Raw genomic sequence first — 16,564 nt, 5'->3', positions numbered from 1 at the left:
CTAGGTTGGTCATAAATTTCCTTCCAAGGAGTAAGCGTTTTTTAATTTCATGGCTGCAATCACCATCTGCAGTGATTTTGGAGCCCCCAAAAATAAAGTCTGACACTATTTCCACTGTTTCCCCATCTATTTCCCATGAAGTGATGGGACCACATGCCATGATCTTCGTCTTCCCATTACCAAATGATCCATCAATACCACTCCTGGGCATATATCCAGAGATAACCATAATTTGAAAAGATACATGCACCCTATCGTTCATTGCAGCACTATTTAAAACAGCTAAGACATGGGGGCACCCTAAATGTCCATTGAAAGAGGAGTGGATAAAGAAGATGTGGTATGTAAATACAATGGAATATTACTCAGCCATAAAACAGAATGAACTAATGCCATTTGCAGAAATATGGATGGACCTAGAGATTATCACACTGTGATGTTTAAGAAAGAAAAAGACAAATATTATATGATCTATCTTATATATGGAATCTAAAAAAAAATGGTACAAATGAACATCTTTACAAACCAGAAATAGAGTCACAGACATAGAAAACAAACGTATGGTTATTGGGAAAGAAGGGGGAGGGATAAATCCGGATATTGAGATCGACATATACACAGTGTGGTGCGTGCCAAGTTCGCTTCAGTCGTGTCAGACTCTTTATGACCCTATGGACTGTAGCCCGCCAGTCTCCTCTGCCCATGGGATTCTCCAGGCAAGAATACTAGAGTGGGTTGCCATGTCCTCCAGGGAATCTTCCCAACCCAGGGATCGAACCTATCTCTCCTGCACCTCCTGCATTGCAGGTGGATTCGTTACTGCTGAACCACTCACTGGGGAAGCCCGTATACCACCGGTGTGTATAAAATGGGCTTCTCAGGTGGCGCTAGTGGTAAAGAACCCACCTGCCAACACAGAAGAGGTAAGAGATGCAAGTTCGATCCCTGGGTAGGGAAGATCCCCTGGAGGAGGGCATGGCAACCCCCTCTAATATTCTTGCCTGGAGAATCCAATGGACAGAGAAGCCTGGCAGGCTATAGTCCATAGGGTTGCAAAGAGTCTGACATGACTGAAGCAGCTCAGCATGCACACATGTATAAAATAGATAATAAGGATCTACTGTATAGAGAGGGAACTCTACTCAATACCTTGGAATGATCTACATGGGAAAAGAATCTTTAAAAGGGTGGGTATATGCACATGTAAAAGTGATTCATTTACTGTTCACCTGAAACTAACACAACATTGTAAACCAACTGTACTCCAATAAACTTATGTTAATAAACACTGGCAAAATTCCAGGCCGACCAGGACAAGCTGGTCACCCTCATTCTCGATCCTTCCCTTCTGTCAACTTCCCACATCCATTTACCACTCACTTCTGTAAGCTCTACCTCCTGAATCCGCCCCTTCATTCCACTGCCACCAACCATGCCTTATCTTAGAGCTTCTCGGCTTCTGCGTGTGGTTTCCTTGAATCCACTTTTGCCTCCCTCCTATCATTTCATCTAGGGTGATCTTTCTGAAAGACATTAAGTCTAATGACATAAATCTCCTACTAGGATTTTTCAATGGCTCCTTGCCTCCTGTATCATCAGGCCACCCAAGATGGCTGTTCTCTTGCTCTCTGTACTTCCCCCTGTAGGAATTACCCTTACTGCTTCACCCACACCCTCTTCCCATGACTGACTTTCCCTCTTCATCATAGAGCCTAATCAGTAAATGCCTACACACTTTCCCCCAGCCCCAGCTAGTGATTGCTCTAATCTTTAGATCTATGGTAGCTTATCAAAGTGGTGGTAAGGGATGTGTCCCTCCCCTGGTTTCCCTGGTAACCAATGAGACATCAATCCCCCCTGTAGCTGGTAACCTCTTTCTCCCCTTAGTAGCAAGGACTGCTGCCATGTCCTGCCTGCCGTCTGCCATTCACCGTGGGATGTCACTCCAGAACACTCTTGCTTCAGATGTGTAATATCCTCCATCTAGTAAACAATTGGTGTCTCTGTCGCTGACTCCCAGCTCTTTCTTCTTGCTTGCGGCTGGGCAAGTCCAGGACTTGAAGGCCTAGGGGGTATAACCCAACACCTCCCCTTACCCCTACTGTTAGTCCCAACTCTTTACCACAACTGGGGTTCTGATATGTCAAAATTCCACTGATAGGCCACTATTTGTAAGTGTTTTAATATTTTTTATAATTCTGTATTATTTATAAGCACTCCTTTGCATAAAATGAATCACAAATGTTGTATTGACCTAATATGCATAACTATAATGTGAATGAGAACATATTTTGACCAGAATTCCTCCTAACATGGGTAAAGTATCTTTGTTGGCAAAATACAATGGTAAGTGCTTGGGCTGGGGTTGGTTTGTCTCTCCCATGTGAGACAGGGAAGAATTTTTGTGCAAGACAGAAGGAAGAGAAGGAAAGAGACCAGAAAAGTGGAGGAAAGAAAACTGGGAGGCAGCAGAGGCTATGTGTCTGGGATGTGCCCGGGACCTGGATTACCTGCCCCCGTCCGTCATCAGTGGCACTGCACTAAGTTCATCAAAGAATCAGTGTCTGGGTATTGTTTGTGGAACTTGGTGGAAGCACTGGGCTTTGTGTCTGCTTTGACTTGGAGCAGCACAAAGCAACAAGTGGAGGAAGTGATCTGAGGCAGAGAGAAATCATGCAGAAGCCTTGTGATGTCACAGGCTGTGGAATTCAGCTTCTGGCCAAGGTTACTCAGACTTCCCCGGAATGGGGGAGTCCCAGCTGGTACCCATATTGCACAAACGCATCTTCATCTCTGCAAGTCCTGGATTGGGTTCAATATGAGCTTGACACCGAGAGCAGAGGAGAACAGCAATCTGTCTTCAGGACGGGTCAGGTCTTAACAAAACTTGACCATCTCCCTCTGACTCTGGGAAAGCTTGTGGCAGCTATGCCTTCCCACCTCTGTGCTCTGCTCAGGGCTCCCGTTCCCCTCTTCCTTGTCAAATGTGTCCATCTTATGTATTCATCCTCAAATTTTATCACCAAGGACACCTGCTATTTCTCCTCTCCTCCCCCATCCCAGCCATATTTTGAAAGATTTTATTGACCAGACTCACATTTCATTTACTCACAGTTCAACCATTTTCCCATATTTTGGCAATCAAATGCTATATAATCATTAATGGAGATTTTTTATTTGCTTGAGATGATAAAATTAGTGCTGAGTTGATACAGCTCCAGATCAAAGCAAAGAAACTTTATAGTTTAATGATAACTAATGTTTACAGATACCTTACCACGTGCCAGGCCGTAACTCACTGTGTGTGTGTGCTAAGTCATGCCCGACCCTTTGCGACCCTATGGACTGTAGCCCACCAGGCTCCTCTGTCCATGAAATTTTTCAGGCAAGAATACTGGAGTTGGTTGCCATTTCCTACTCCAGGGGATCTTTCTGACCCAGGGATCAAAACTGTGTCTCCTATATCTCCTGCGTTGGCAGGCAGATTCTTTACCACTGCACCACCTGGGAAGCCCAGTAAGCCACCGAGATGGGCATCATTATTATTAATACCAGTTTACAGACAAACGGGGAGAAGGCGATGGCACCCCACTCCAGTTCTCTTGCCTGGAAAATCCCATGGATGGAGGAGCCTGGAAGGCTGCAGTCCATGGGGTCGCTGAGGGTTGGACATGACTGAGTGACTTCACTTCACTTTTCACTTTCATACATTGGAGAAGGAAATGGCAACCCACTCCAGTGTTCTTGCCTGGAGAATCCCAGGGACGGGGGAGCCTGGTGGGCTGCTGTCTATGGGGTCGCACAGAGTCGGACACGGCTGAAGTGACTTAGCAGCAGCAGCAGCAGCACAGACAAATAGAAGAGATTTGTTTGCCCAGCATCACTTAACAAGTGGGTAACAAAGTTGGGATGCAAATTCAGGTGTTTCTGATAACGGAGCCGAATTCAACTATCCTTTTGCTGACAAAGGTCAGCAAAACCAAAGCTACTGTTTTTCCAGTAGTCATGTACAGATGTGAGAGTTGAACCATAAAGAAGGCTGAGTGCTGACAAATTGATGTTTTGAAGCTGTGGTGTTGGAGAAGACTCTTGAGAGTCCCTTGGACAGATCAAACCAGTCAGTCCTAAAGGAAATCAACCCTGAATGCTCTTTGGAAGGACTGAGGCTGAAGCTGAAGCTCCAATACTTTGGCCAGCTGAGGTGAAGAGCCGACTCATTAGAAAATACTCTGATGCTGGGAAGCATTGAGGACAGGAAGAGAAGGGGACAATAGAGGATGAGACGGTTGAATGGCATCACTGACCCAATGGACATGATTTTGAGCAAACTCTGGGAGACAGTGAAGGATGGGGAAGCCTCGCGTGCTGCAGTCCATGGGGTTGCACGGTCAGACACAACTTGGCCACTAAACAAAGAACAACAACTATTGTCAAAGTTATCAAACATGCTTTAAAAGTAATTAATTTCCATCATGCTTTGTGAAATACAGCACAGATTTGGAGCCCCTCTATCACTAGTCCTAAAACTTCAGATGAGAAAATGCTATAATAAACAAATCCCTCTCAGTCATCAGACAGTCATCACTTATTGTTTCAGTGTCTTCAAGATGCTAGTTTTACAATTTAAATCTAGATAGCTTTTTAAAAAATCTCTCTCTTTTTAAAAACTTGGTTCAATACACTATCTTACTTTTTTAAATTGAATACTATATTTAAACTACTCTGCCCCAAAATACAACAGAGCCTTCATACACTAATCATTTGCATAACTCTGACAATTTCTATTCCCTATTGGTATACAGATATCCATTTTCCTTAGCCTTGAGAAGTATGTGTATAGTCATCGCAGTACTATTTTGCATTCTGTCCTTTCTGCTAAATATAGTTTTAGATGTTCTCCATTGACATGATTCATGTACTGGTCTTTTAAAATTTATTCTATTATGTTAATGTGTGGCAGCTGGCTACTTCACTGTCCAATTTGGGGTCATAGAGCTATGTGATAAGTATAAGCTATAAATACTTTTGGACTTTAGTTTTAACAACTAACCTTCTTTTCTTTCTAAAATTACTTACTTTAGGACATTTTCCCAGTAGTGGGACTTCCAGGCCAAAGAATAGCAAGGCACCATGGGGAAAATATGGCCATTGAAGTTAAGCCTCTATTTGAATCCTTTCCTCATCACTTACCCTCAGGTGGCTTCAGACATGTTGCTTAATCTCTTCCTAAGCATCATAAATAGAATGATAATAACACCATCCCCACAGGGTAGTCACAAGGATTAACAATAAAAGACATCAAATATATAATATACCCTAATTAAATGGAGGCAGCTGTTGTACTAATAATTTAAGGATTTTTTTTTTTTTTTTTTTGCGGTTACCAGCTTACTTTCCAGCTTGCACAATAAATAATTTAATTATTAATTAAGACTTAAAAATTGAGATTGATCATGGTTTAAAGTGCTTTCTCTTTAAGGTATTTTCTTTGTGATCAGGATTCCCAGAGATAGCACAACTTAATTCAAATGTCAACAGTGGAATTTATCAGCTTATAATGACCTATGGAAGGGAAGGCTAGTATTGATTAACACCACTGTGGCTTGCCTTCACATTCATGCCATATTAATAGCTACCATTTATTGGTCACTATCTCCATGCCAGGGCACAATACAAAAAGCTATGTTGTGTTTTCTGATTTAATCTCCATAGCCTATGAGTTATGAGTCACAATAACCATTTTAGAGATGAGAAAACTGAGTCACAATGAGGTTATATAAACTGTATGAGGCAATACAGACTGAAGAGGTTGCATTCAGTTCCAAACCCAGGTCTTCATGACCCCAAAGCTTATGTTCTCTCTTTCACATCAGGCTGCTTCCCAGTGAACTAGATAAATATCCACAATTATTAACATGTCAACCTACAGGGAATATTCTGGGTCATACTTGGATCTCTCTAGAATCCACTGTTTTCATGATCATTCTCTGCTAGACCTCCTAACTGGAAATCACTGTGTAATTTTATATTCTCATCCTCAAGGTAAAAAGTTTAGCTCCCCTATCTTCAGCTTTAAACCCGCTTCTGCTACTCACTTGGGCTTCCCTGCTGGCTCAGTTGGTAAGAATCAGCTTGCAAGGTGGGAGACCTGGATTCGATCCCTGGGTTGGGAAGATGCCCTGGAGGAGGGCATGGCAACCCACTCCAGTATTCTTTCCTGGAGAATCCCCATGGGCAGAGGAGCCAAGCAGGTTGCAGTCCATGGGGTCACAAAGAGCTGGACACTGAGCAACTAAGCACTGCTACTTACTTACCTTGGGCAAGTTTCTTAACCTCCTTCATCCTCAACTTTCTAATCTATAAAGTGGGAATAACAATAGAACACAGCTTAAAGGACTATAACTTTAAAAACTAAATGAGCTAATATATAGACGAATCCCTATAAGTACATGGGACCTAGTGAGTGCTTAATAAATGTTACCTATTATTATAGAAATAATAAATTATTATTAAATGAGGAACTAACCTATTTACAGCTCAGGTGTCCTTGTTGTGATCACTGTCTTCCCCTGCTTGCTTTCCCAATCAAATCATCCTTGGTACAAAAGCTATTTGGAGACTATTTCTGCTTAAGGATAGGAACTTGGGAAGAAAGCAAAATTAAATCAATCAGGCTGTAAAAATTCCTCTTTACCAAGATGGCTCTGAGCCAGGCCTGCTAGCACTCAGAATATATGAACCAAGGGGAAATGAAGGGTGCAGTTGCCTTCAGACAATCCCACTGCCAAGATCAATCTCTGGCCTGGAGTCAGAGCTCGCCTCGTCCGTGACAAGGCAAGCTGGACTGGACAAGCGGCCTCAGAGGCCCCTGCAGAGGTCAGGCCCACATCCCCAAGTATCACCCAACCTGGCATTACCACCAGGAAAGTGAAGGCACCAGATAGGTCCCTTCTCTCAGGGCTGGTTATGCTGGGCCTGGATGGAACAAATCCATTCCTAAACAAGCCAGAAGGGTGCTTCCCCACCCCCCGCCTTACCCAGGGGCCATATAACAATGCTAGGTTATCAGCACAGTCATGACTGAGCCAAAACCAAGGCTGAGAAAGGGAGTCCAGCCTTCCAGGTTGCGGAAAAGCCTGTGGTAAAGCCCTGAGAGAGGAAGGTGGGTAAAACAGTGGCCAGAAAGTCACTGTCAGCTGGACAAGCAGAGAGCCAGGGCGAGGGGCTCCAGGTAAGGCTGCGAGGCGGGGGACACGGCCCTCAGGACCTTCCATCTGCGCTGACCATTTTCGTTTTCATCCTAAAGTTAATGGAACATTTTAAGCTGGGAGACACGGTCTGATCTGCATTTGATCTACTCCTTTATGGCTGCGCTGGGTCTTTGCTGTTGAACGCCAGCTTTCCCTAGTGTGATGCATAGCGCTTCTCACTGCAGTGTCTCCTCTTGTTGCAGAGCACAGCCTCTAGGGTACAGCAGCTCAGCAGCTGCAGCTCTCAGGCTCCAGAGTGCAGGCTGGATAGCGGCAGCATGCAGGCTTAGTTGCTCCACAGCACATGGGTTCTTCCCAGCCCAAGGAGCAAACCTGTGTCCTCTGCATCAGCAGGCAGATTCTTAACCACTGGACCACCAGGGACGTCCCCAGATTTGCATTTTTTCCTAAACTATTCACTCAATAAATATTCTTGAGCACCTACAACAAATTATGATATTAAGAAGAGACTGTGGAAAAAATAATACTTAATGAGCACTCAGTCTTGCAGGGCAATAAGGCTAGTCACAAAGGCAGAAGATGGTGTTTCTAAGAGAGGGATCTGGAAAGCTTCATGTAGAAGTGGGAGAGGCACTTATACACTTGGGTATAATGTAGCCTAACGTAGTATAGACATCGTAGAACATTGCCCCTAGTGTCTGATGGCCAGCACCCAAAACCTGGCTTTACCGCTTACATGAGAGTTGTAAGACCTTGAGCAAATTGCTTCACTGCTTTCTTTCTTCTTCTTTTTAATAATATTTATTTGGCTGTGCCAGGTCTTAGTTGCAGCACATTGAGGTCTTAGATCTTCATTGTGACATATGAACTTTAAGTTTCAGGAAAAGAACTCTTAGTTGCAGAATATGGGATCTAGTTCCCTGACCAGGAATTGAACCCGGGCCTCCTGCATGGAGAGCATGGAGTCTTACCCACTGGACCACAACAGAAGTCCCTACCTTTTTCTTCATTAGTATTATTTTCATTTGAGCCAAACTTTAAAAGAGAAATAGGATTTGGACATACAGAGATGGGAGAAGGAGACTATAGATGGGAGATGGAATGGGGACGAACATCAGGGAGAGGCTTTAACGTGGAAGAGCAAGGCAGCTTCACTTGTCTGGAGACAATGTGTGAGAAGAACTGTGAAATCGAGAAGAACATTAACACATTAAATTTTTAGCAGGTGCCAGAACTCTGCACGCATTAATACATTCAATCTTCACAACAACCCCACAAGGTGGGATTTCTTCCATTTTACGTGCAAGGAATTTGGTGCTCTGAGACACTGAGCAGTTTGACTAAGCTTGTAAGTAGAAGAGAGAGGATCTGAACTTGAATCATCTCACTCCAAAGTTCACACCTGTTCCACTATGACCACACTTCCAACCCACCCACCGCCCCCCACACACAAACACAACCACCAGAATGGGACCGCATCTTCTGCTGAACAAATGACCCATGAGCCCCAAGGACATACAGCTATGATCATTGAGGACATTTCAGAACCTGATCCATACCTGGGATGGTAATTCTGGAAAAGTAGTTCCAAAAACTGCTTTGAGTGAAAAAATATTGTCAGATCATGCACAATGACTTGCAAAGTGGGAGGCTCTTCAGGGAATTCCATGTTCATTTGGATGTGTAAGCTCTATGGTGGTTTTTAAAAGCAACAGTCATATTACTTAACATTCACACCACTTGGTTACCTTGGAGTAGTAACAAATTAAGCCAGAATCAGCTATTCACAGTGAATGATTTTATAAAGCTTGCTTTGCTCCCACAGCTTGACGACTTTAAATGCAAGCTACTTGCCTAAGGAAGCAGATATGATGGATTAAAAGAAGGTGCCATAAGTCAGCTCCAAGATCCTGGACCCTTTCCTTCCCTGTTCATTGATTCTCCTAGATCTCAGCCAAGTAAAAAACAAAAGAGGTTGTAGAGTGTGGCCAAGAAAATGTTACTTCTGTCCAAAAAGAACCATCAATGACTGAAATGTACCTTTCATACTGAAGAGTAAATTCTACCAGGAAGAAACAAACAAACAAACCAGCATGTCTTTGAGAATGACAATGGACAGTTGAGAGAGAATTGACATTTGGTGAGTTTAAAAATAGATCCTCCAATAGAAAGAGCATCTGCTAAAAATACAAACCAGCACAGGCCTTGCTGCATTCTGAGAGCTCTGAACAGGTTATTAGGCTACTCAATAATGCCCTATTTTTAGGGCTGTGGAGCCAGGAAACACTGGCTGGCTTCAGCAGCTCAAATAAACACATAATGCAAGGACATGCAGATTAGTCCCTAAAGTACCTAGGAGTAAGGACTTGTAATCCTGGAGAAAGTTTTCTAGGGCAAAATGATGATGTAGTAGCTTTTATAAGTTGCTGAGGTTAATGGAAAGGTGGGGTGGGGTGATGACTGGATCCGTTCTTATTTTGCTGATGCACACACGGATTGTTAACACTGGCAGGATCATTAAGACTGGACATTAGATGTTGACTGGCTGTTGGGATCTGAACCTTCTGATTCCTCCCCTGGGAAAGTCCCCCTTTTAGGAGGGTTGATGGCCAACGGAACCTGCCTCCATCTCTAGGAAGCTGTCTTCCCAGCCCCCCACCCTCATCCCCACACCTGCCCCCACACACCAGGCATGCCAGATGCATCTGCTCAGGTTTTTGAATCAGAAGCTAATGACGCAAAGGAAAGAGAGCAGAGCATTCTTTCCGAGGGTAGCAAGCAAAGGCAGCAAGATCCAGTTCCCAAGGGCAGCCCAGACAGTGGTGCCAACAGGGGTAGCCCGTGCCCACTCCTGGCAGGGACACAAGCTGTGACGCTAGCGTTGAGTGGCATGGTAGCTGTGCTGGCTTCAAGGGAGCCTGGCTCCTCAGGGAGGTGCTGGCCTAGGCTTTGCCCATACAGTCTTCCCTGTTCTTACCACTTCTCTCCGTCTGGTTCTTCGGGCTTCCTGGGAATCCTGTGAGCTGGCTGATAGCCCTTCAATCAGTTAAGCTTCTGTTTAAATTGCCCAGAGGCAATATTTGTTCTTTGCAACTAAGAACCCTGACTGTTGTAATAATGTAGTTCTGTTATTTTACAAATTAAATTAAGAATGAGAGGGAAAAACACACAGCTAGTTAGCATCAAATTCAGGCCTTAAAAGCATCAAATCCAGGCCTTAAAAACTCTTGTCTCCTGACACAGTCTGGGCACAGAGCGCAGCCTTTCAGGACTCAGAGTGCGTCTGCGGACATGCCCTCTGTCCCCAACAGGCCCTTTCAGTTCTTTCCTGCCCAGAGGTTTCCACTGCTCTGGCCCACCCACCTAATTGTCTACCTCTTTCCCATACATGAAGTCACCTCAGTCACGTCTGACTCTTTGCAACCATATAGACTGAAGCCCACCAGGCTCCTCTGTTCATGGAATTCTCCAGGCAAGAATACTAGAGTGGGTAACCATACCCTACTCCAGGGGAGCTTCCCAACCCAGGGATTGAACCCACACCTCTTATGACTCCTGTGTTGGCAGGTGGGTTCTTTATCACTAGGGCCACTTGGGAAGCTTTCCCCACATCTTACCCAAGTCATTCCAAATGTCATAAACCACTTACTCTCAGTTACTCTCCCCCTGAGCCCTTCCAGATTACAAAGTCTCCTTTCTTCCAGAACATATTTATTGAGTACCTACTATGTGCCTGACACTACACTAAGCACTACGAGTCCCATAGTGAGAAAACAGAAGTGGACTCAGATACCATGAGCATCATAGTATAGAGGGAAAGACAGGTAGGAATCAAATAATCATGCAAGCGTACACGAAGAAAGAAAAGCATAAGCAAGCTGTTGTGACAGCATGTAACTGAGGGTTCTTATCTAGTGTAGAATTCAAGAAGAGCTCCCTGAGAAGGCAGCATTTGAAATGAGATCTAAAATCGATTAAGGTCATTTGGTGACAAAAGGGGAGGGAGAATTCTAGGAAGGATTAGCATTCCACAGGTCCTGAAACAGAAGCACAGAAGTAGAAACCACAAAAGAAAGTCAGTGTGTCAGAGCAAGGGATCGAGTGAAAAGAGCTGGGCTGAGATGTGGGAGGATGGAGCTGGGTCATTTAGGGCCTTGTTAAGGATTTTGCTCAAGGCAACAAGCAGCCACTGAAAGATCTGAAGCAAAGGAGAGACATGGGTCATGCTCTAGTGTGCAAAGATAGCTGTGGCTGCCCTGCGGAGAATGAACTGGAGAAGAGATGACAGTGAACATATGCAGACAAATTAGCAGTCCATCACCATGGCTCAAGGGGGAAGTGACGACTGCACTGGAGAAGGAGAGAGGTGATCAGACTGGACAGAGATATGAGTGAAAATCCATAGGACTTGGTGTTTGGGGAGACTGCAGAGAAGATATTGAGAATGATGCTACATTTCTGGATAGATAGTGGAGTTATTTGCCAGAATACATACTGTATTTTTTAAAAAAAAAGGTCAGTTTTGACACAGGACACCATGAGTTTGGTATTAAATAAACTGAAGTTGTAATACCTTTGAGGCATTACAACAGAAATGTCAACATATATGGATCTGAGGCTCGGGAGAAAGGATTGAGCTAAAGTATGCATTTGAATATTATTATTACATAGATGATCATTGAAGCATGCATGCAGATGAGTTCACTTGGGGAGAGAGTATAGAGGAACAAGAGAAAGAGAGTTAGGAAAAGACTTTAAGAGTTACACCATTTATGCAAAACTATTTGCAACAGCCAGGACATGGAAGCAACCTACATGTCCATGGACAGATCAGTGGATAAAGAAGCTGTGGTACATATACGATGAAATATTACTCAGCGATCAAAAGGTATGAATTTGGGTCATTTGTAGTGATGTAGATGGACCTGGAGTCTGTCATACAGAGTGAAGTAAGTCAGAAAAAGGAAAATATATATTGCGTACATGTGGAACCTAGAAAAACAGTGCCAATGGACCTATTTGCATGGCAGGAGTAGAGACAGAGACTTCCAGAACAGAATCGTGGACACAGCAAAGGAAGTGAGGGTAAGACAAATTGAGAGACACATATACACTAGCATATATGAAATACTTACATGTAGTAGACATATATACAGTACCGTGTGTCAAGCACTAGCTAGGGGAAGCTGCTGCATAGCACGGGGAGCTCAGCTCAGTGTTCCATGATGACCTAGAGGGGTAGGGCAGAGGGAGGCTCAAGAGGGAGGGGATATATGCATACATACAGCTATTCATTTCATTGTACAGCAGAAACCAGCACAACACTGTGAAACAATTACACTCCAATTTTAAAAAATTACACCATTTAAAAATCACAGAGAAGAGGCTGATGTAGCCAAAGAAAGAGAAAAACCCCGAAGATTTCGAAAGCACATATTCAAACAAGTATACCTGAAATTCCTTGGCCGGGCTACTGACCAGGATAGTATTTGTTGACAAAACAACAGCACATGGATACTAGGGGCTTTGAGCTTTGGAGTCAGATATTTTATCATTCTGGTTCTGATTTAGAAGCCCTAAACTCCCCAAGAAATCAGGTCCCAGAGAGATGAAAAGGCAGAGTACGGACAGTTTTTAGGGCACTACTGTGTATGATAATGGTGGATACATGTCATTATACATTTGTCCAAATTCATAGAATGTACAACACCAAGAATGAGCCTTAATGTAAACTTGGACTTTGAGTGATAATGGTGTGTCAGTGTAAGTTCACCAATTATAACCAAGGGTACCACTTCAGTGCAAGATGTTGATACTGGAGGAGGCTATGCATATGCAGCAGCAAATATATGAGAACTCTCTTGTGCTCAGTACTGCTGTAACCTAAAACTGCTCTTAAAAAATAAAGTTTATTTTTTAAAAAAGGAGAAAAACCAGGAGAATGCGTCACAAACACCAAGTTAGCAAGTAGAGTTGGTTTTTGTCCATGGCATCAAATGCTACTGAGAGGTCAGGTAAGCTGAGGATTGAAAAGCTGCCAATTGGCTCAAGCGATGCGGAGGCCACTGTTAATCTTAGGGAGGATCATTTTGATGGTGGCATGAGTGGAAGCCAGGATGAAGTGAGTTGAGAGATGAGTGACTGGGAGGTAAGAAAATAATGACGGCGAGAAAAAAAGTGTGAAGTCTCACTACACAGAGAAAGGGGAGACATGGAGCAGTGGGGGAAATAAACTCTAGGGGGAATTCTTTAAGATGTCCAAGGCTTGAGCATCCTTAAATGCTGTGGAGAAGCATACATCAGAAGAAAGAGGTTGATCATTATGGACCTAAACATTGTTGATGGGTAAAGTTAACATCACCCATCTCTCAGGAAATATTGATATTTTGGGGTGGATATTTGATGACTTAACCCAAGTAATAGATGATGTGGGACTTTCTAGGTTATTACACTGCCCAAGGCAGAGTTCACTGTTCTGTCCTGTGTCTCCAACACTTGATTAGTGTCTTTTGCAGTACTCCCAGTGTTGCAATGTGATTTACCACTTGTGTCTCCCACTCATTGTATGTTCCTGAATTTGTATGTTGTACATTATATGTTTTGTATTTTACTAATCTTTATACCCCTGGCCTACCTTTATCACTTCAGTTCAGTCACTCAGCTGTGTCCAGCTCTTTGCGACCCCATGAACCATAGCACATCAGGCCTCCCTGTCCATCACCAACTCCTGGAGTCTACCCAAACCCACGACCACCGAGTCGATGATATCATCCAACCATTTCATCCTCTGTCGTCCCCTTCTCCTGCCCTCAATCTTTCCCAGCATCAGGGTCTTTTCCAATGAGTCAGCTCTTCGCATCAGGTGGCCAAAGTATTGGAGTTTCAGCCTCAACATCAGACCTTCCAATGAACTCCCAGGACTGATCTCCTTTAGGATGGACTGGTTGGATTCCTTGCAGTCCAAGGGACTCTCAAGAGTCTTCTCCAACACCACAGGTCAAAAGCGTCAATTCTTCAGTGCTCAGCTTTCTTTATAGTCCAACTCTCACATCCATACATGACTACTGGAAAAACCATAGCCTTCACTAGATGGACCTTTGTTGGCAAAGTAATGTCTCTGCTTTTTAATATGCTGTCTAGGTTGGTCATAACTTTCCTTCCAAGGAGTAAGCATCTTTTAATTTCATGGCTGCAGTCACCATCTGCAGTGATTTTGAAGCCCCCAAAAATAAGTCTGACACTGTTTCCCATCTATTTCCCATGAAGTGATGGGACCGGATGCCATGATCTTCGTCTTCTGAATGGTGAGCTTTAAGCCAACTTTTTAGCTCTCCTCTTTCACTTTCATCAAGAGGCTCTTTAGTTCTTCTTCACTTTCTGCCATAAGGGTGGTGTCATCTGCATATCTGAGGTGATTGATATCTCTCCTGGCAATCTTGATTCCATCTTGTGCTTCATCCAGCCCAAAGTTTCTCATGATGTACTCTGCGTATAAGTTAAATAAGCAGGGTGACAATATACAGCTTTGACGTACTCCTTTTCCTACTTGGAACCAGTCTGTTGTTCCATGTCCAGTTCTAACTGTTGCTTCCTGACCTGCATACGGATTTCTCAAGAGGCAGGTCAGGTGGTCTGGTGTCCTGGAGAATAGGCTCTGGCATTGTAGGATATACTATAGTATATATAGTATATAATTGAAAGAGGAATTAGCTCTACCTGACCCACTCCACTCAATAAATACTTACTGAATGAATGAAAAAGTAAACAGCAACGAAAACAAGATAGTTATAGGACCTCTAAAGGAGAACACTGGAGTTCAGAAGGGACTTTTCATGTCCCATCAAATCTCAGCCACTTGTAGGAACTCTAACTTCATCCTTGTAGCTAGCCCTGGTGGCAAGATGAGCCCTGTATTTAAACAGGATGACTTCTGACCAACACACAGGGACAGGGATCTGAGTGTGTCAGGCTGTGCTAGAAGCAGCCCAGGAAGACGATGCCACTAGGCTTGTCCTCAGGGATTGAAGACCTGAGCTAAGTCCACACTTCTTCAGACAAGACAATTTCTCAGAGAACCCAGGCCTCTTAGATCAAACTTTGCTTGAATTCCCTGTAAAATGCAGCAACACTTTGGCATAAACTGGCAGATATCACCCCAAAACATGGGGTAGTTTCCTACTGTCTCTGTAGACCAGTCTAGAAGGTGCTCTCTTCTCTCTTTTCATTCCTTGAATAATCCCAGGCTGGACAACTTCACTGCTTTTTATGAGCAAAAACAACTATAAAGTTTATCTCACCTTCTCTGCTGAATGTTCTGATCCAGACAGAATCTGCTGCATCAGCTTTTTCTTTCATCTGAAACTCAAGCACTGATTGTAATTGGTATGCTTCTCTCTTTTTGCCTTCCTCCTGTGCCTGCTCTGTGTTTCAAGGACCTAGCTGCCACGGACACAGTTCTCAGACTCCCTTGCCATCTGGTTCCAGGTGGGCTTGTGGAGGTACTAATAGGAGGTACTAGAGGGAGGTGGAGAGCTAGGGAATGTGGGGTCAGTATATTTCCCCATCCCTCTGTGATCTGCACACGGTTCTGGAAGGGTGGCCTCCCTCCACAGCCCCAGCTCCCTCTGGAGAGCTCCCTCACAATGCCAGCTCTGTGGGACCTGAGGAGTGGCAGAGACCTACACCCTGCTGCTAGACCCCAGAAGCCTTAACCTGCCCTTACCACCGTAAACAGTCCCTTTGTCCAATTCTCCCCTGAATTCCACCTGAGTATACTTCTGGTTCCTTCCAGGGCCCTGAATGATATACCTGGGGGACAAGTTATCAAGGGGTAAACAACTGAAGCATCAGATGGAGAGGTGAGTCAAGTCATAACCAACAGGAGAAAAGTCTAAGTTCCTGTCAAGCAAGCAGTCCATCTTCCTAATTTATGGAAATAGATTTCCCAAATCTGTCTCAAAAACTCTTTATTGTGACTTACAGGGTGTCACTTGTGTTTTTCACTAAAGTGGGTAAAGTTCTGACTAAAAGACATTTTCAAATGTCAATTGATTTAGATTTCTTTCCCTGCAGTACTGAGCAATATTCATTAACATACAGTAGTCTGTTCATTTTCAAAGGATTGGTTTCTATAAATAGGTATTAAGTAAAATTCTGAAGAAAATAAAAATCTGTGTTTTCCCTCATCTTCACCTGCAATGCAGGAGACCTAGTTTCGTTCCCTGGGTCAGGAAGATCCCCTGGAGAAGGGAATGGCTACCCACTCCAGTATACTTGTCTGGAGAATTCCAAGGACAGAGGAATCTGGCAGGCTACAGTCCACGGGGTCTCAAAGAGTTGGACACCACTGAGCG

This window comes from Ovis aries, chromosome 1, assembly GCF_016772045.2.
Source record: "Ovis aries strain OAR_USU_Benz2616 breed Rambouillet chromosome 1, ARS-UI_Ramb_v3.0, whole genome shotgun sequence".
Taxonomy (NCBI): domain Eukaryota; kingdom Metazoa; phylum Chordata; class Mammalia; order Artiodactyla; family Bovidae; genus Ovis; species Ovis aries.
The sequence above is the reverse complement of the archived record's forward strand: the minus strand, read 5'-3'. Positions refer to the sequence as shown.